The sequence below is a fragment of the Aegilops tauschii genome, chromosome 5, assembly GCF_002575655.3.
Source record: "Aegilops tauschii subsp. strangulata cultivar AL8/78 chromosome 5, Aet v6.0, whole genome shotgun sequence".
Taxonomy (NCBI): domain Eukaryota; kingdom Viridiplantae; phylum Streptophyta; class Magnoliopsida; order Poales; family Poaceae; genus Aegilops; species Aegilops tauschii.
The window spans coordinates 235,684,940-235,706,861 of NC_053039.3; positions in this window are offsets into that span (position 1 = coordinate 235,684,940).

The following is a 21,922-nucleotide window of genomic DNA, read 5'->3' on the forward strand; positions in this document are numbered from 1 at the left end:
ACCCCGGCTATTTAACATGCCCGAGGTCGAAGGTGGAGGAAAAAGGCATATTACAGGCTCGAAATAAAGAGTGCAGTCTACAAAAAGTTATTTTGGACCTCCTATCACACGTCTTCGCCGCCTGTCCTCGGCGAGGAGGGAATCCTTGACGGAAGTAGCCCCTTAGGTGAGTGTATGGATCCGAACTCCGATAGAGTCAGTTGTAGATGTTTGTCCTTTGCGTCACCTGTTTTTAAGAGATAATAAAGAAAGAAAAAGGAAAGTAGATGAAAAAATGTTACGGGAATGCTTACAGGCCTGTCCGTATTGTGCTTCCGCCAATGCCCATGGTATCTTAAGTGCGTAGTGATGTATGCGCGATACAAATTTTGCGGGTATATGAGGTGGGCGGCGGAAGCCGAGCTGCTATTTCCGCTTCGGGATTGATCGATCCTCGGGGGGAAATTGCTTCTGACCCCCGGTATTTGGTTGGTGAACCTCCCCGTCGTCCCTATCGCCTGGCGGCCTCCTCCCTTTGTGTTCGGCGTTGAGCTTGCCGGCCTGTTTGAAGACCCAACAGCTTCTGTTGGTATGATTAGCTGGTTTGTCGGGGTGGCCGTGAATCTGGCAGGGTCGGTCCAATATCCTGTCTAGGTTGGATGGTCCGTCTCGGTTCGCCTTGAATGGCTTTTTCCGTTGACCGGGTTTGGGATTGCTGAATCCGGCGTTGACCGCTGTGTCGCGTGATATTTCATTATCATTGCGACTGTTGTGTTTGCTTCATCGTGGCTTGCCATTGCCGTCTCGGATTTTGGAAGTGCCCGAGTCACTGGTGCTGTTGCTTCTACGAGCGAGCCAGTTGTCTTCTCCCACGCAAAAGCGGGTCATTAGAGCGGTAAGGCTGTCATGGATTTAGGTCCTTCTTGACCGAGGTGGCGTGCAAGCCATTCATCCCGGACACTGTGTTTGAAGGCCGCGAGGGCTTCCGCGTCCGGACAGTTGACGATTTGGTTCTTTTTAATTAAGAACCTAGTCCAGAGCTTCCTGGCTGACTCTCCGGGCTGTTGGACAATGTGACTTAAGTCATCGGCATCCGGTGGCCGGACATATGTTCCTTGGAAGTTGTCATGAAAGGCGTCTTCGAAATCTTCCCAGCTGCCAATAGAATTTTCCGGCAGACTATTTAACCAGTACCGAGTTGGTCCTTTGAGTTTTAGTGGTAGGTATTTGATGGGGTCATCTCCGTGGGCCATGTGGGTATGGAGGAGGAAGTCCTCGATCCGTACCGCGGGATCCGTTGTTCCGTCATATGATTCGATATTCATGGGTTTGAACCCGTCTGGGAATTCATGCTCCATTACTTCGTCTGTGAAGCAAAGAGGGTGTGCGGCGCCTCTATGTTGGGCCACACACTGCGACGTACCTCCGATGGAGTCCATTTGCGGTTTTCGGCCCGGGCGTGGCTAGGTTTGTCACGTCCGAATAGGTAGCCGTCGTCGCGTGTCGAGGCACGTCCTCGCGATCCGTAGATCGATCCGGTCTGTCCTGCTCTACTGTCCCAGTCCTGTTGAAGGTCGTATGTACAACCCCGAGCTGTTTTGTTCTTGCCTTTACGGCGAGGTGGGGCGGACTGGTGTTCGGGTTGAGTTGCCGCTTTATCCGGACCAAGTTGTGGTCGGGCCTGCCGCATTGTGCGATGATGGTATGGGCTCCAGCGCCTCGCCATCGAACTGGGGTAGTAATCTACGCTTCAGGTAGCTTTTGGCTGGGCTGCTAAGGCCGTATTCTTTGGCGGCCAGGACTTCGGTCCATCTATCATTGAGCAAGTCTTCGTCTGCTTGAAGCTGCAACTGCTTCTTTTTCAGGCTTCTTGAAGTGGCTATTAACCGGCGTTTGAAGCGCTCCTGCTCGAGAGGTTCCTCAGGCACGATGAAATCCTTGTTGCCGAGGCTCTCCTCTTCCTCGGAGAGCGGAAGATAATTATTGTCCTCTGAGTCTCCGTGTATGGCCTATTCATTAGGGCTAACTTGCCCATTTTCCCGTTCCTCCTGCTCGGAGGTTACCTTGACGGGGTCTTCATTGTTTTCGGCTTCATCCGGAGTATTATCTTCACCGGTGCTAGCATTGATGTCTTTTGAATGATGTGACTTAGAGTGGCGCCGAGGACGCCGACATTTTTGCTATGTCTCAGGAGGTTTATTCTCGACTGGATTTTCTTTGTCATCGTCGTTGGTTGTTTTGGGTGTATCCACCATGTACACATCGTATGAAGAAGTGGCCGTCCGTCGTCCAGTGAATGGCGGGTTTCGGCCTTGCTCTTTGTCGGCATCATCGTCCGTACTGACGATGTCTTCGGAGCCGTAGCCAAGCATGTCGGTTGAGTCCTCGACAGTGGCTATGAAGTGGGTGGCGGATGGGGAGAAAAATTCCCCATCCTTGGTCTTTAGTTCGAACCGTACATAGTTCGGCTGTGAGTACCCCGCCAAGGACAAGTTCTTTAACGAGTTTAGCACATCGCCCAGGGGCGAGAGCTGGAAGATGTTTGCGGCGCTGAACTCCAAGATCGATAAGCGATCAAGTTCGGTATCCGCGGATTCACATGGTTCGGAACCTATACCCGGAGAAGAGTCCGGAGTTCCGGCGACACGAGTATTGCGTGAGGTTAAGTCCATGTGTGGCTCCAACGCCGGGGAATCTGTGGCCTCCGTGGTGGGGTTGAGCCTCCAATCCTTGGATGCCGCAGTGTGCTCTGGATCTAAGGCCAGAGTGGTCCCAGGAGCTATCTCCAGGGTGCGGTCTGACGACAGATTTAGGTCATGCTCGTCAAGGTGACCAGGAGCGATCGTTGCGGTCTCGAATCCGGTGAAGATCAAATCTCCACGGATGTCCACAACGTAATTCAAACTCCCAAATATGACCTGATGGCCCGGGGTGTACAGATCGATCTGTTCCAGGTGGCCAAGCGAGTTGGCCCGCAACGCGAAGCCGCCGTACACAAAGATCTGTCCGGGGAGGAAGGTTTCTCCTTGGACAGCGTCACTATCGATGATTGAAGGGGCCATTGAACCTTTCGTCGACGGCACAGTGGAACTCTCAATGAAAGCACCAATGTCGGTGTCAAAACCGGTGGATCTCAGGTAGGGGGTCCTGAACTGTGCGTCTAAGGTCGATGGTAACACGAGACAGGGGACACGAGGTTTACCCAGGTTCGGGCCCTCTCTATGGAGGTAATACCCTACTTCCTGCTTGATTGATCTTGATGAATATGAGTATTACAAGAGTTGATCTACCACGAGATCGTAGTGGCTAAAACCTAGAAGTCTAGCCTATATGACTATGGTCATGAGTATCTGTGCTTTCCGGACTAAGTCCTCAGGTTTATATAGGCACCGGGAGGATCTAGGGTTACACAAGGTCGGTTACAAAGGAAAAGAATCTACATATTCGGTCACCAAGCTTGCCTTCCACGCCAAGGAGAGTCCCATCCGGACACGGGTGCAGTCTTTTGTCTTCGTGTCTTCACAGCCCATCAGTCCGGCCCATGGCTAACAGGCCAGACGCCCGAGGACCCCTTAGTCCAGGATTCCCTCAGTCTTGCCGGGGGGTGTCATGGGTATCCTCGACAAGGATCTTGCCGAGGATCTTCGTCTTCTGATTCTCATCTAGTCTTGTATGTTCTTGGTCTTCACAAAGATATGCATGCCACCATGGAGACGCCTCCCGAGCTTTGGTTCCAATGTGGTTGAGGATGTCGGAACTCTTAGGCTCAAGGGTGGCAGCCCTGATGGCGTTGGGCAAGTTGCCCCGGCAAGGTTCTTGCCGAGGCCGTGAAGGCCGCCCCGGCAAGGACCTTGCCGGGGGAGTTTCACCTCGCCCCTCAGCTCTTCATGCTTCTGGTCTTGAGCACGGCTCTGGTAATCTTTGCTTCTTCTGCCTCGCCAAGCATGGCCACGGGCGTGGGGCGGTGACTGCCCGCGCACAAGTAAAGGGGTACAAAAAGGGACCCCTACTTTTTTACATCGACACCATATTACACTTTTATCACAATCTCTTCGCCGAACTAGTGTACCTATACAATTTTCCATTGTATTGGGTGTGTTGGGGACACAAGAGATTTCTTGTATTTGGTTGCAGGGTCGTTTGAGAGAGACCATCTTCATCCTACACCTCTCATGGATTGATAAACCTTAGGTCATCCACATGAGGGAAAATTGCTACTGTCCTACAAAACTCTGCGCTTGGAGGCCCAACACGTGTCTACAAGAATAAAGTTGCGTAGTAGACATCAGGGGTCCTTCCCACACGACCCAGAAACCGTCGAGGATAGGGGGCCTTGGTGCATACAGTTGTCCCTATATAACCATTTCTGATATCTCGAATATCCCAAACGCTTCATCCTTGCTACTCGTATGTGCTCGCATTGCCATCATAGTCGGATTTTTGTGGTTTTACCTAAAACCAGGCAGATTCCAGGCACGTACCAAACTGCCTCTACGTTTACGATGCCTGGCACATCACAAACAGTTTATGATTATAAATCGTGTACGATAGGTAGACAATCACACACATTTAGTTTTCCCGCACCGTATGTGATAGTGTCTGACATCGCACACGCTTTGCAAATGACAACTGCGTGCATTGTTACACATGTTTCCTCTCAGTGAACCGTGTCGGATTATGATGTATACCGCACACGCTGTGCTTTATTAACCGTGTGGGCCGTAATGACCTGCACACCGTAATTTTGCCCTAATTTAATTGCTGCTATTTAAAATTGTACCTAATTTAAACTTGAAAGTAGGCTATAGCTTTATTCATATCCATTAGGTTCAAACAACCAATGCATTATGCGATTCACAGGTACATATGTTTAAGAATTACATAAGCACCAAATAAAGAATGATGAACCAGGGTTCTATACTTTTACTATTACAGATGGTAAAGAAAGAGGCGATAGACATTCTGGTTGCTGAACAAGGTGAAGCGGAATGTCCCTATCGTGCTCTCCTGGATGCAGAAGGCACGCATGACTCTAGTCCAACCCTTGTGATGGCTGGCCGCCAATCATGTAGTTTGAGAGGTAATCTTGAGGAAACTGCTTCAGGATCCACTGCAAATGAAAAAAGATTCAGACATTGTCATCTAACACAACTCATTACGGGCAGTAAAAAGAAGGCTACAGGGTTCTTACTTACCATCCTGCAGTTCAATATTGTCTTGCATAAAGAGTAAACAAATAGTTTGATTGACATCTTTTGACCCATTTTAATAACAATCTTTATCAGTTTCCTCACTTGATGTTGGTTCATGAATATCTCATTGCCCCATACGCAGAAAGGGTCGAAGTGTGGATCTTTGGCAATGACATATGTACCTAAAAGCACCAAGTTAATATTACAAGCTAAACAACAATTGCAAAATGATGTAGTACAACACTTCCTCCATCCCATTATATAAGATTTTATTACATGTATATCTAGACATCATCAGAACATTAAGGTAACACTCTTCCTTGTTGCTATGTAGCCTGGGATTGCATATTTAGTCATTCAGTACAATGCATGTTGCTATGTAGCCTCAAATATATTAAATATGGCCCTAGTTAACCTACTGATAAATGGGTTACAGATATATTCAGTGAAATGTCCGATTCGGTGGTTAATCCCTTATCAGTCCCAGGCTATATGGTACCAGCTACCGAGATCCTAAACAGTGAGTAAGCAATGCGATGAAACTAACCTCGATGGAAAACAACACTGTTCTCAATATTGTCCTGTATGAGTACATATAAAGGCATGTTAAGCACAACAGGCTAAACATCAACTAAATATATCCATGGTAGACAACATAATCTACAAATGATAGCTTCAGTGTGCAGGCTTAAGCACGCTAGTTAAGCAAAACAAGTAGTGCAAAGGTGTGTTAACTGCATCAGGCATAACATTTAAAAACAAGCAATAGTCATTAAAACTGGTATTGTGCAGGTCTAAAGTACACTAGTTATTGTTAAAAAAACGAAAAGGCATGTTAACTGAAATATCCTTAACAACAACCAAATATCGTAATTCATAGTGGTATTGTTGAAACTGTTATTGATGAAATTGAACTGCACGACAAAAAGTTGCACATATAGAGCATCACATTGTAAGAACTAAAATAAACAAGGCATAAGGCCATCTCTAGCCGATCCTTTAAAAGTTAAAGGACTAAGGCCCTTAGTGGATATATATATATATATATATATATGTATATATATATATATATATATATATATATATATTCCAGCAATTTTTGGCCGTCTCTAGTCGATTCCCTAAACTTAATGTTGTAAGCTTCAATTTGATCAAGTTCAAAGCAGGTTCAACCGAAAGTAGCATGCATTCAAACATAAACGTAGATAGTTTTGCATAACCGAACATAAAACATAAATTTAAACTAAGCTAAACTACTTTCGGTCGAAGTAGAGGTCGAGCCAATCCTTCCTCGTCAGGTACTGTGTGCCGCGAGCCGGGTTCGGGCCGGTGCCGTCGTCGGGGTCGTTGGGGAAGACACTCCTCCATTCGTCGACGTCGATCTCCTCGTCCTCGCCGCTGACCTCGACACCCTCAGCGCCGCCATCCTCGCCGCCTTCGACCTCATCGGAGGAGGAGAGCGCGATAACCTCGCGGCCCTCCGGGCCGGCAAAGATCGCCCGCTCCGCCTCCACGAACTCCGGGTGCTGCCGGCGGAGCTCCTGCATGTAGGCCTTGTCGGTGGCCTTGCCCTCGAGGCACTCCCATGCCTTGTGGTCCTCCCGTGCCATAGCCGAGCTCACCACCCCTAGATCCGGTGGAACGAGGTCGACCGGATGTGTGCCGAATGGGAAATTGAGCCTAGCCGCCGCACCACGGTAGCGGACCTCCTTGCGGTCGTACTCCATGGCCGCGAGCTCGGCTGTGTGGAAGCTACCGAGCTACCGGCGGGTGTGGATCTCCCGATCTATAATCTCGACGACCCACGTCCCCCACCGCCGCTGCTGGACCCCGAGGTAGGACCTCGTTGGCTGCCGAGTCCGACGGAGGACGGGGAAGTCCTTGAACTGGCGTAGGGGCGCGGCGGCGGGCGGATCGGGGGACCGGCGACGGCGGATCGATAAAAGTGCCCGTGGAGGACGATGGGGACACCTCGGCGGCCACCTCGCCAGCGTCGGGCGAAGAGGCCGCGATAAACCTCTTTTTGGCCATTGGCTCCTCATGCTCCCTGGCACACAAGCAGAGGTTGAGGATGGAGGCGGCAGCGATGGCGGCGACCTACCAATGGTTCCGGGGGTGGGTTGTGTCTGTGTGAGCGGAGGTTTGGGGAGTGTGTTGTGTGTGTGGAGGGGGGCAAGTGGTGTTTGAGGAAAGACCGCGGCAACTGAAAATTTTACTAGGCGAGAGTGACAATGCGGGGCTACTAAAAATTTGGATCAAGGGCGAGGAGATATTTTTGAGATTGCGAGGGATGCAGAGGCGGGAGTAAAATGCCGGGGCTACTGAAAATTTGAATCAAGGGACTGAAATAGAGCGGGAGTAACAGACATCGCACATGATCCGCACATACTAATTGTGTGCTATCAAACATTAAAACCTTCCAGGCGGTAGATATTTTTGAGATTACGATGCAGTAGATATTTTCGGGACCGGAAGGCAAGCCTCGTGGAGCCCAATCTACTATGCTGATGTGAGGGACTGCAGGGCACGGGCGTGGCACACAGGTAGTCTGATCGAACCGTGTCTGTTGCGTACCCAATCGCAGACGGTTTCTACATCCAACTCGTGTGTTGTTTATAAATTTGGCAAAAAGAATAGCGCGGGAGAGGGTCAGAACACGAACACACTTGCATGTGGACCAAATATATGTATGAAAAGGGTGGTTTGATGTTTGAACACCCAATGCACAACTTTGATGTGGCACCTGTCGCACAAAAGCACAGTATTGCTAGTCAGCCACCCCCCTATGAACCCCACTTCTTGTCGGCGGTAAGGGAATCCTAGCTACGAATGCATGCGCCCAAATAGCTAGGTCTGAAATCTCACCCTACCGTAACACAAAACCTACAGGAGTCCATCATATATATATATATATATATATATATATATATATATATATATATATATATATATGGTCAAACTTCCCCTTTCGCTTCCCGACAAAGGTGGACTGTGTGCCGACCCACAAATGTGTGCTTGTGGCGCGAGAAGGGTCAGACCACATATGAACCACATGTAGGTGGCCCAACTATATGTATGAAAAGGGCGTGGTGTGTGATATTTAACTACCATTCATAACTTTTGATGTGGCACGTGTGCCTCGCAAATTAACCGGACTTCCCCAACCCCATGAAGGGCATCTCAACAAGACGTACTGTAACACAGACCAAGCATAATCCAACTTGGTCGTACAACCTCTCCCCGCTCGTTGTTGCTCATAGTGATGGACATCCACACTGCCCCGCAAAATGGGCTAGCTTGTCGCCGATAACCTCGCGAGGGAGTATTGTATGAAGACAAACCCACTATGTGCATGTGGCCCAAGTATGTATATGTAAGTGGTGTGTGTGGTGTTTGAATACCCAATGCACAAATTTGACGTGGCACCATGCTTTGGAACCGTAAAATCCCCACACCGAGCGAGGGTTCACAACGCATAGCATGCGCTCAAACTTAATTAGGTTTGGAATGGGTCGACCTACTATATGGTAACTCTAAGAAAAGAAGAAGAATATATCCACCCTGGTAACCTTTCTCATCGTTGGTCGAAATGATGGACGTCCACGCGGGCCCATGAATATAAATAGGCTTGCCGCCCATAACCTAGCGAGTGAGAGTGTGTCCAAAGACAACCATTATTGCATGTGTGTCTCCCAAACATATTGATCGAGGTGCGTGATGCATGCATATGTGTTGAATACCCGACCCAATGCACAACATTTATGTGGTGCATGCTTTGAAAATCGGAGAGGTCCCCACACAGAGAAAGAGGTCGTTCATGACGTGTCATGTGCTCCCCCCGCTTCGATCCAGCGGGATGGATTCATGTTTACAGATACACTATTATATATATGTAATCTCACATCATGATCTATATTAATACAAGACAACAAATTAATCCCCTCCTAAGTCAAATTAGTTAACCTCTCTCGAGTTGTCGGTGGAAGTGATGGACCAAGCTGGTCACCCCCCTCGACACGTACTACATATACACCTAGTAACACAGCCCTAAAAGAATTAATCCTCCTTGTTCGTCAAACGTGTACCTCTCTCTCGCTGGGTCAAAGTGATGGACGACGAACTCGCGGGCCCAACACAGAAGCGAAGTGTACGTGATACGTCTCCGTCCTATCTACTTTTCCAAACACTTTTGCCCTTGTTTTGGACTCTAACTTGCATGATTTGAATGGAACTAACCCGGACTGACGCTGTTTTCAGCAGACTTTCCATGGTGTTATTTATGTGCAGAAACAAACGTTCTCGGAATGACCTGAAACTCCACGGAACTTATTTTTGGAAAATATGACAAATACTGGAAGAAGAATCCACGTCAGGGGGGCCTACACCTATCCACAAGGGTGGGGGCGCGCCTGCCCCCTGGGCGCGCCCCCTGCCTCGTGGGCCCCCTGACGCTCCACCGACTTCAACTCCAACTCCATATATTCATGTTCGGGGAGAAAAAATCAGAGAGAAGGATTCATCGCGTTTTATGATACGGAGCCGCCGCCAAGCCCTAAAACCTCTCAGGAGAGCTGATCTGGAGTCCGTTCGGGGCTCCGGAGAGGGGAATCCCTCGCCGTCGTCATCATCAACCATCCTCCATCACCAATTTCATGATGCTCACCGCCGTGCGTGAGTAATTCCATCGTAGGCTTGCTGGACGGTGATGGGTTGGATGAGATTTATCATGTAATCGAGTTAGTTTTGTTAGGGTTTGATCCCTAGTATCCACTATGTTCTGAGATTGATGTTGCTATGACTTTGCTATGCTTAATGCTTGTCACTAGGGCCCGAGTGCCATGATTTCAGATCTGAACCTATTATGTTTTCATGAATATATGTGAGTTCTTGATCCTATCTTGCAAGTCTATAGTTACCTACTATGTGTTATGATCCGGCAACCCCGAAGTGACAATAATCGAGACCACTCCCGGTGATGAACGTAGTTTGAGGAGTTCATGTATTCACTATGTGTTAATGCTTTGATCCGGTACTCTATTAAAAGGAGGCCTTAATATCCCTTAGTTTCCGCTAGGACCCCGCTGCCACGGGCGGGTAGGACAAAAGATGTCATGCAAGTTCTTTTCCATAAGCACGTATGACTATATTCTGAATACATGCCTACATTACATTGATGAATTGGAGCTAGTTCTGTGTCACCCTATGTTATGACTGTTTCATGATGAACCGCATCCGGCATAATTCTCCATCACCGATCCAATGCCTACGATCTTTTCACATATTGTTCTTCGCTTATTTACTTTTCCGTTGCTACTGTTACAATCACTACAAAACCCAAAAATATTACTTTTGCTTCCGTTACCGTTACTTCCATATTACTTTGGTACTAAATACTTTGCTGCAGATACTAAGTTATCCAGGTGTGGTTGAATGGACAACTCAATTGCTAATACTTGAGAATATTCTTTGGCTCCCCTTGTGTCGAATCAATAAATTTGGGTTGAATACTCTACCCTCGAAAACTGTTGGGATCCCCTATACTTGTGGGTTATCAAGACTATTTTCTGGCGCCGTTGCCGGGGAGCATAGCTCTATTCTTTGAGTCACTTGGGATTTATATCTGCTGGTCACTATGAAGAACTTGAAAGACGAGAGAACAAAAATTTATCCCTCAACTACGAGGGGAGGTAAGGAACTGCCATCTAGCTCTGCACTTGATTCACCTTCTGTTTTGAGTAAGCTTGCGACACCTAAACCTGCTTCTGCTATTCATTCTGATATGTCGCATGTTATTGATGATGCCACTTCTGCTATGCATGATACTTATGATGAAACTACTTCTATGCTTGATACTACTGTGCCACTTGGTGAATTTCTCGATGAACAACTTGCTAGGGCTAGAGAGAATGAAACTATTGAAAATGATAATATTGATGATAGTGATGATGAAGACTCTCCCCCTAATAAATATGAATTACCTGTTGTTCCTAAGGGTTATGTTATGGATGAAGAAGCTGCTAGAGCTATTTTAGCTTGCAATGATAGATATGATCTTAAGAATTTATTAGCTAAATGGAAGCAGCAATCTCTTAATGCTAGAATGAAACCTGACCCTGCTTTTGCTACTTCACCTATCTGTGTTACTGATAAGGATTATGAATTCTCTGTTGATCCTGATATAATTACTTTGGTTGAATCTGATCCTTTTTATGGCTATGAATCTGAAACTGTTGTGGCACATCTTACCAAATTAAATGATATAGCCACCCTGTTCACTAATGATGAGAGAACTCGCTACTTTTATATCCTTAAAATATTTCCGTTCTCATTAAAGGGTGATGCTAAGATATGGTTTAATTCTCTTGATCCTGGTTGTGTGCGTAGTCCTCAGGATATGATTTATTACTTCTCTGCTAAATATTTCCATGCTCATAAGAAACAAGTTGTTTTAAGGGAAATATATAACTTTGTGCAAATTGAAGAAGAGAGTCTCCCACAAGCTTGGGGGAGGCTTCTCCAATTATTTAATGCTTTACCTGATCATCCTCTTAAGAAAAATGAAATACTTGATATCTTTTATAATGGACTAACCGATGCTACCAGAGGTTACCTGGATAGTTGTGCTGGTTCTGTTTTCAGGAAAAGAACACCGGATAAAGCTGAAATTCTATTGAATAATATGTTGACCAATGAAAATAACTGGACAATTCCTGAGCCTATTCCTAAGCCAACTCCGAAGAAGAGAGGTGTTCTATTTCTCAGTCCTGAAGATATGCAAGAGGCAAAGAAATCTATGAAGGAAAAAGGTATTAAAGCTGAAGATGTTAAGAATTTACCTCCTATTGAAGAAATACATGGTCTTAATTTACCGTCTGTTGAAGAAATATATGATCTTAATTCATCACCTATTGAAGAAACTCATGGTCTTGATAACCCGACACAGGTAGTAAAGGTAAATTCTCTCTATAGATTTGATGAAGGTGATATTCCTCGTTATAAGTCTGCTAGACAATGCTTAGATGAGTTTGACAATTTTATTGTTAAACAAGAAAACTTCAATGCTTATATTGGTAGACAATTGAAATATAATTCCGATACGCTTGAATACTTGGGTGACTATATGTCTAGAGTTAAAGGTGAACTGAAACTCATTAGTAAACATGCTTCTATGGTTACCACTCAAGTAGAACAAGTACTTAAAGTTCAGAATGATTTGCTCAATGAACTGAATAGTAAGAAAAATGATTACGCTGTTAGAGTGGCTACTAGAACTGGTAAAATGACTCAGGAACCTTTGTATCCTGAAGGCCATCCTAAGAGAATTGAGCAAGATTCTCAGAGAAATAATACAGATGCACCTAGTCCTTCTAAAAGGAAGAAAAAGGAAAATGATAGGACCTTGCATGCTTCTAGTGAACCTATTGCTGAACCACCCGAGAATCCAAATGATATTTCTATTTCTGATGCTGAAGCACAATCTGGTAATGAACATGAACCTAGTAATAATGCTAATGATGATGTTCATGATGATGCTCAACCTAGTAATGATAATGATGTAGAAGTTGAACCTGCTGTTGATCTTGATAACCCACAATCAAAGAATCAACGTTACAATAAGAGAGACTTTGTTGCTAGAAAACACGGTAAAGAAAGGGAGCCATGGGTTCAGAAACCCATGCCTTTTCCTCCCAAACCATCCAAGAAAAAGGATGATGAGGATTTTGAGCGCTTTGCTGAAATGATTAGACCTATCTTTTTGCGTATGCGATTAACTGATATGCTCAAAATGAATCCTTATGCTAAGTATATGAAAGAAATTGTTACGAATAAAAGAAAGATACTGGAAGCTGAAATTTCCACCATGCTTGTTAATTATACTTTTACGGGTGGAATACCTAAGAAACTTGGAGATCCAGGAGTACCCACTATACCATGCTCCATTAAGAGAAACTATGTTAAAACTGCTTTATGTGATCTTGGAGCCGGTGTTAGTGTTATGCCTCTCTCTTTATATCGTAGACTTGACTTGAATAAGTTGACACCTACTGAAATATCTTTGCAAATGGCTGATAAATCAACTGCTATACCTATCGGTATTTGTGAGGATGTGCCTGTTGTAGTTGCAAACGTTACTATTTTAACGGACTTTGTTATTCTTGATATTCCCGAGGACGATAGTATGTCTATTATTCTTGGAAGACCCTTTTTGAATACTTCAAGGGCTGTTATTGATTGCAACAAAGGAAATGTCACTTTTCATGTTAATGGTAATGAGCATACGGTACACTTTCCGAGGAAACAACCTCAAGTTCATAGTATCAACTCTATTGGAAAAGTTCCATCGATTATTTTTGGAGGTTTTGAATTTCCTCTTCCTACTGTCAAGAAGAAAGCTGATATTCTTATTATTGGGGATGTGCATATCCCCGTTGAGGTAACGTAGTGTTATTCGAAATTTCTCCGGTTCCATGTTATTCGGAATGAGTTTGTTAACAAGAGCTGATCAACCTTGTTAGTGGATTCCTTTTGATGAACATGAGATGGATGAAGTTAGAAGACACAACCTTCTGTACCGTCCTTTTACTTTCTGTTATTTAGTTGAAATAAAGTAAAAATATTATTTTCTGTCTGTTTTCTGAATTATCCGTGCAATATAAAAATACCCCGAAAATAAAAGTTCTCCAAATGCCCTGCCAATTTAATATGATTTTTTCTGGATTATTGAGAATATATGGCACTGAGAACAAAGCAGGGGGGAGCAAGCACCTGGCCACGAGGGTCCAGGGCGGGCCCACCCCTACAGGGCGCGCCCCCTGCCTCGTGGGCCCACAGTGGCTCCCCTCCACTTATTCCTGCACCCACACACTTCTTCTTCCTGCCAAAAAAATCACCATCCAGCTCAAGCACGAGTTCTAGCTCATTTTGCTGCTATTTTCGATCTCCTTGCTCAAAGCACCTCTCACAAAACTGCTTGGGGGGATTGTTCCTTGGTATGTGACTCCTCCATTGGTCCAATTAGTTTTTGTTCTAGTGCTTTATTCATTGCAAATTTGTGCTGCCTAGGTGACCATGTTCTTGAGCTTGCATGTCAAATTTATATGGTTCCAAGTAGTTCTAATGCATGATATAGCCTCTAGGCACTTGTAGGAGTAGTTGCTATCAATTTTGTTGAGTTTGGTTTACTTTTATTTGAAGTTACTAAAAATTTCAGAATTTTTCAGAAAATAATGAAGAGATTTTTGAGGGGCTCATCAAGCCGAAGCTCGAAGGAAAAGCAAGGTGAAGAAGCAGAGAGGCCCAAATATAACCTGCCTCGCACCGCGGAGGTTTGTCCGTGTGAATGGCCTTCTGATGATTTCTTGAGAGCAGCCAGGATTTATGATGATTTTTATGAATTGGCTGAGAATGCAGGCCTCACCGACTTCCTCTGCGACCAACGCGAACAGTATCTCTTACTCACCAATACTTTTGTGCAAAACTTATATTATTATCCTAAGGAATCACCTCCTTCAGTAGAGTTTCATTTATATGATGTGGTTAAGAAGATGTCACTATATGAATTTTGCAGGGTTTGCAAAATACCTTTCGAGGGTAGTTTAGAGGAACCACATCGTAAAGATGTGGACGGGTTTATTGATACTATTACTGTAGGGGAAACTAGGAAGGTTTCTGATGCAAGAATCACTAGCATACATTTTCCTGTTTTACGCTACTTTGCAATATCTGCTAGTCGTTGCTTAATTGGTCGCGGAAACTGTGGAAACCTTAGTGTTCCTGATATTATTATTTTGTTCCATGGTTTATTCTGTGATAACTCTGTTAGTATGGGCGGTATTATTGCCAAACGGTTAAGTCTAAACCATACAAAGGGCCCCATCTCCGTCGTATCTACTTTTCCAAACACTTTTGCCCTTGTTTTGGACTCTAACTTGCATGATTTGAATGGAACTAACCCGGACTGATGCTGTTTTCAGCAGACTTTCCATGGTGTTATTTATGTGCAGAAACAAACGTTCTCGGAATGACCTGAAACTCCAAGGAACTTATTTTTGGAAAATATTAAAAATACTGGAAGAAGAATCCACGTCAGGGGGGCCTCCACCTGTCCACGAGGGTGGGGGCGCGCCCCCTGCCTCGTGGGCCCCCTGACGCTCCACCTACCTCAACTCCAACTCCATATATTCGTGTTTGGGGAGAAAAATCAGAGAGAAGGATTCATCGCGTTTTATGATACGGAGCCGCCGCCAAGCCCTAAAACCTCTCGGGAGAGCTGATCTGGAGTCCGTTTGGGGCTCTGGAGAGGGGAATCCCTCGCCGTCGTCATCATCAACCATCCTCCATCACCAATTTCATGATGCTCACCGCCGTGCGTGAGTAATTCCATCGTAGGCTTGCTGGACGGTGATGGGTTGGATGAGATTTATCATGTAATCGAGTTAGTTTTGTTAGGGTTTGATCCCTAGTATCCACTATGTTCTGAGATTGATGTTGCTATGACTTTGCTATGCTTAATGCTTGTCACTAGGGCCCGAGTACCATGATTTCTGATCTGAACCTATTATGTTTTCATGAATATATGTGAGTTCTTGATCCTATCTTGCAAGTCTATAGTCACCTACTATGTGTTATGATCCGGCAACCCCGAAGTGACAATAATCGAGACCACTCCCGGTGATGAACGTAGTTTGAGGAGTTCATGTATTCACTATGTGTTAATGCTTTGGTCCGGTACTCTATTAAAAGGAGGCCTTAATATCCCTTAGTTTCCGCTAGGATCCCGCTGCCACGGGAGGGTAGGACAAAAGATGTCATGCAAGTTCTTTTCCATAAGCACCTATGACTATATTCGGAATACATGCCTACATTACATTGATGAATTGGAGCTAGTTCTGTGTCACCCTATGTTATGACTCTTACATGATGAACCGCATCCGGCATAATTCTCCATCACCGATCCAATGCCTACGAGCTTTTCACATATTGTTCTTCGCTTATTTACTTTTCCGTTGCTACTGTTACAATCACTACAAAACTCAAAAATATTACTTTTGCTACCGTTACCGTTACTTCCATATTACTTTGCTACTAAATACTTTGCTGCAGATACTAAGTTATCCAGGTGTGGTTGAATTGACAACTCAACTGCTAATACTTGAGAATATTCTTTGGCTCCCCTTGTGTCGAATTAATAAATTTGGGTTGAATACTCTACCGTCGAAAACTGTTGCGATCCCCTATACTTGTGGGTTATCAGTACGTCGCACGCGAGTGATCATCCTATATAGGACTACATACCACCGTCTGCATGCATGTGGCCCAAAGAGCTGTTTGTGTGATGTTTGAATACGGAATGCACAATTTTGATGTGGCACCATGTATATAGGAAACCAAAAAGTCCCCATAGAGAGCGTGAGGTTCATGACACGTGCCATGTGCCATATGTACGCCCCCATTCGACGCGTGGTATATATGTACTTCTACTGTATAGCACAAACCAAAAAAGAATCATTCCTTGATGATCAAATTAACCTCTCTCTCATTGGGTCAAAGTGATGGAGGACAACCTCGCATGCCCACGGATGGAAGCGCCACACGTGAGTGAGTTCCAATATATAGGGCAACCACCGCCTGCATGGTATTGCGTGATGTTTGAATACCAATATAATGTACAACTTTGATGTGGAGCCTGCCTGGGGAACCGAAAAGTCCCCACATGAAGCGAGGTTATGACACGCATATATATAGAGTATTCATGTTGCCCCCTCTTTGACATGTACATACTCCTATACCATGCATATACGTAACACAAACCAAAAAAACCATCCTTGTTGGTCAAATTAGCCTCTCTCTCGTTATACGTTCAACTGGTCGACGACGACCTCATGGGCCCACAGAGAGAGGCACACGCGAGTGATGTCATAGGACAAAACCACTGCGTGCATGCGCCTGTGTGTTATGTGATGTTTGAATACCCAATGCACAACTTTGACGTGGCACATGCTTCGCAAACCAGAAACACACTACACCACGATGCGTTTAGCCCCCCCCCCCCCACTTCAACCCGGCAGGAGTGTGTGCGCACGTGCTCGAACTTTGATATGTAATCCCACCATGATCCACACCACACACATGCCAAGATGAATCCACCTTTTGGTCAAATTAATGCCTCTCGTTGTCGATGGAAACTAAAAGCCTTTGCGGGCTAACGAATGGGCACGTCGCTGATAATCGCACGAGGGAGAGTGTCTGAGAGGACCACCAATGCATGCATGTGGCCCGAACATTATGTATGAAAGGGCTGTGTAATGCTTTAAATAACCAATTCACGACTTTGATGTGGCATATATGACTCACAAAATGATCAATAATCCCACACGGAGGTTCATGACTCGTAGTGTACTACCGGACCCCTCCCTCCACCCCCTACATAGACAGACACACACATCCCGCACCACCACAACCACTCTGAGGCATGTCAAACTTTTTCTGCAGTGAACATGTGACGAAAGGCAGAGTCTCGTGTTATTTTTTAAAAACAAACATCATTCGACCGTTTTTATACGTTGATTGATTTCCTAGGGATTTAATGTGCAAAAATCAAATTTGAGCTACATGTGCACCAAAATGGGTTGCGAAATCATATGTGTCCCTGGGTGCATGTTTCCCTGTGCAAGAGATTTCAAAATATTGAGAATATATATTTTTTACATTCAGTAAATCCAAAACTTAGTTGAAATTCATGAAACTTATCGTGGTGTCATATATGGACACCCGTAGAGTGTGATATTATATTTTTTCGTCAACGAGACCCGTTTTGATATAATCTTCTTACAAACAGGAGATTATTAAAAACTGGCAACCAATATCTCATACGGATTATTTATTCGGACCTTGTGCGTTAGACCGTGCCATGCTTTAGTTAAGCAGTAAAGCAGCAGAAAATAAACCAAAAAATATATGTGCTGCCACACGCTCCGTGTGCCGTGCGAGCAAGCGTGAGTTGACGGGACGCATGCAAGCAGTCCACCGCGCAGGCATACCGGGAGTCATGCATGCAGGTGTGCGTATTGACGGGAGGCGTGCGAGTAGCTATGTGAAATGATGGTAGGAATGGCAGAAGTCCGCTGCGCAGGCTCACCGGGAGGCGAGATAGCTTTTGACCACAGCCTGGCTTGCTCCCACTGGTCCGTATTAATTGCGCGGCTAAGCCGCCGGCCATAATAGGCAGCCGCACCACCGGTCCACAGTGGTCACCAACGTTTGGACTCTGGAGTGTATGAGGATGCTGCCGAAGCGCACCATCGGAGGGAGTGGCGACGCCGGGGCTGGTGAAGCACCCACGCAATGCGTGAAGCTGGGCATAGAGGTTGCCGTTGCTGCTGACGAGGTCTCGCCTGGGCAGCAACACGATCTTGACTTCATCGGCGCCGTCGTGCCCCCCCCCCCCAGCCAGAGCCGAAGGTCAACAGCAATTCTGGCAACGACTGCGACTTCGACGAAAAATCAGTTAGTCATCTATATACCCCTTTGTGCGGCACATATCATGTGTTTTCTCTGGTTAACCCCCCCCCCCCGTCCCTCTATAATTTTTCTAGAATACAAATCCTATGGATATGTTCTCTCAGTCCATGAAATCAGAGTAATTAAGATCCGTTAGATGCACGTAGTGTATTGATTGTTTGAATGTTATCCGTATAGAGTTAGTGATTAATTGTTTGTTCTGCACAAATGTTTTTTGCTAATAATCCTACTAGGGTTAGCTTGCATGCTAATAATTCATGGCCAGATCTTGAAAATTGATTTTGAATGTCCTACATATATGTTTGTGCCTTTTTTCTTCCTGATCTTGAGAATTGATTTTGAATGTCCTACATGTTATGCCATTTTTTACTTTCAGATTGGTATGTACACAAATGAGGCTCCGGCCTACGCCGCCTCCGGATGTAGATCTTGGATCCGGCTGTGCGGCCAGAAGCTCCTTGATATCTACTACGCAACTTTATTCTTGTAGACACGTGTTGGGCCTCCAAGCGCAGAGTTTTGTAGGACAGTAGTTATTTTCCCTCAAGTGGATGACCTAAGGTTTATCAATCCGTGAGAGGTGTAGGATGAAGATGGTCTCTCTCAAACGACCCTGCAACCAAATACAAGAAATCTCTTGTGTCCCCAACACACCCAATACAATAGCAAATTGTATAGGTGCACTAGTTCGGCGAAGAGATGGTGATAAAAGTGTAATATGGATGGTAGAAATATATTTTTATAATCTGAATAAATAAAGACAGCAAGGTAGCAGATAGTCAATGGCCACAAAAACGGTGTTTCAATGCTTAAAAACAAGGCCTAGGGTCCATACTTTCACTAGTGTAATATCTCAACAGTGCTAACGTAGTTGGATCATATGATTATCCCTCAAAGTACAATAAAGAATCACTCTCGAGTTCCTATTAGCGGAGAACAAAAGATAGGAATTGTTTGTAGGGTACTAAGCCACCTCAAAGCTATTCTTTCCGATCGATCTATTCAAGAGTTCATACTAAAATAACACAAAGCTATTGTTTCCATTCGATCTATCCTAGAGTTCGTACTAGAATAACACCAAAGCATATTCATATTCATAATACTCAATCCACACAAAGAACTACAAGGAGACCCCAAAGTTTCTATCGGAGAAAAGATAATAAAAATGTGCATCAACCCCTATGCATAGATTACCCCAATATCACCACGGGAATCCGCAAGTTTAGTGCCATAACATATGTCAAGTGAATCAATAAGATACCCCAATGTCACCTCAAGTATTCATACTGCAAGACATACATCATGTGATCTCAAATCTGAATATTCAATCTGACATGACAAAACTTCAAAGGGTAAAGATTCAATTCATCACAACAATAGTATAGAGGGGAGAAACATCATATGATCCGACTATATTAACAAAGCCCATGATATAGATCACGAGAGAGAGAGAGATTAATCACATAGCTACTGGTACAAACCGTCAGCCCCGAGGGTGGACTACTCCCTCCTCATCGTGGTGGCCGCTGGGATGATGAAGATGGCCACCGGTGATGATTCCCCCCTCCGGCAGGGTGCCGGAACTGGTCTAGATTGGTTTTCGGTGGCTACGGAGCCTTGAGGCGGCGAAACTTCTGATCTAGGTTAACCCTGAAGGGTTTCGGAATATTTGGGAATATATAGTGCAAAGAAGGGGTGCGAGAGGCCACCGAGGTGGGCACAACCCACCTGCTCCCCAGGCGCGCCCTGGTTGGTTGTGCCCCCCTCGGGGCACCCCGCAGGTGCTGCTCGCCCATCGGGAGTCTTCTGGCCCATAAAAAGTCCACAAAAAGTTTCGCAGTGTTTGGACTCCGTTTAATATTGAGTTTCCGCGATGTAAAAAACAAGCAAAAAACAGCAACTGGCACTGGGCACTGGGTCAATAGGTTAGTCCCAAAAAATGATATAAAGTTGCTATAAAATGATTGTAAAACATCCAAGAATGATAATATATTGGCATGAATACTTTATAAATTATAGATACGTTGGAGACGTATCAGCATCCCCAAGCTTAATTCCTACTCGTCCTCGAGTAGGTAAATGATAAAAGAAATAATTTATGAAGTGTGAATGCTAGCAAAGTGCACAAATTTGATCAATGATAATTTCAATCACTTTTCCTAGCATCATAACAGCAATTCTTTCTTATAAAACTTCTCATGTTATAGTGGCAACCAATTCACATGTTAAGGTTCAAACAAGGAATTCTCTTGAAACCCAACAACCTATGTTCTCAGTCACCAAGCAATTGCAATTCAACTTATTCAACAGAGTTTAAGTAAGAGCTCCACATACTCAACCATCATATAGTCTTCTATGATTGCTAACACTCACCTTGTACACATGAGCAAAACGTTTCAACCGGACACATAGAAAGATAGGGGCTTATTGTTTTGCCTCTCAACGTATTCACCTCAAGGGTGATGTCAACAATAATAACTCATGCTACCCATATTCAACTGGACATATGTGCCTAGATCTTTCCTCACCACATGATGCTTGCCAAAAGAGAAAAATAAAAAGGAATAGAGAGAAAAACTTTGACTCTTTGCATAAAAGTAAATACATAAAAGTAAAAGACAGGCCCTTCGCAGAGGGAAGCAGAGGTTGCCATGCGCTTATTTGTTTGTATGCTCAACCCCTTAGTGCAAAAGAACGTCACGTTATATTGCCCCTTATGATAGCAACCTTTATTATGTAGGCCGTCGCTTTTATTGCTTTGCTATCACAAGTTCGTACAACGCTCAATTTTCTCTTACGCTAAATGATCTAACACTTTTAGAAGCAATTTTTATTGCCTTATTGCATCGATGACAACTTACCTGAAGGATCTTGCTCAATCCTTAGGTAGGTATGGTGGACTCTTGAAAATAAGATTTGGGTTTAAGGGTTTTTGGATGCACAAGTAGTATCTCTACCTGGTGCAGAATTTTTGGCTAGCAAAGATGGGGGGCAAGCACCACATGTTGAAGGATCTATGACAATATGAGTTCTATGTGAATATGAGCAAACATAAATCATTACGTTGTCTTCCTTGTCCAACGTCAACAATTTTGGCATATAATATTTTGATGAGGGCTCACAATCACAAAAGATTTCTAGGATAGTATATTTGCATGTGAAAGTTCTCTTCCTTACACTTAATTATTCGTGAATTGCTTGTATGACCAATATTGCGATTGTCAAGCCTC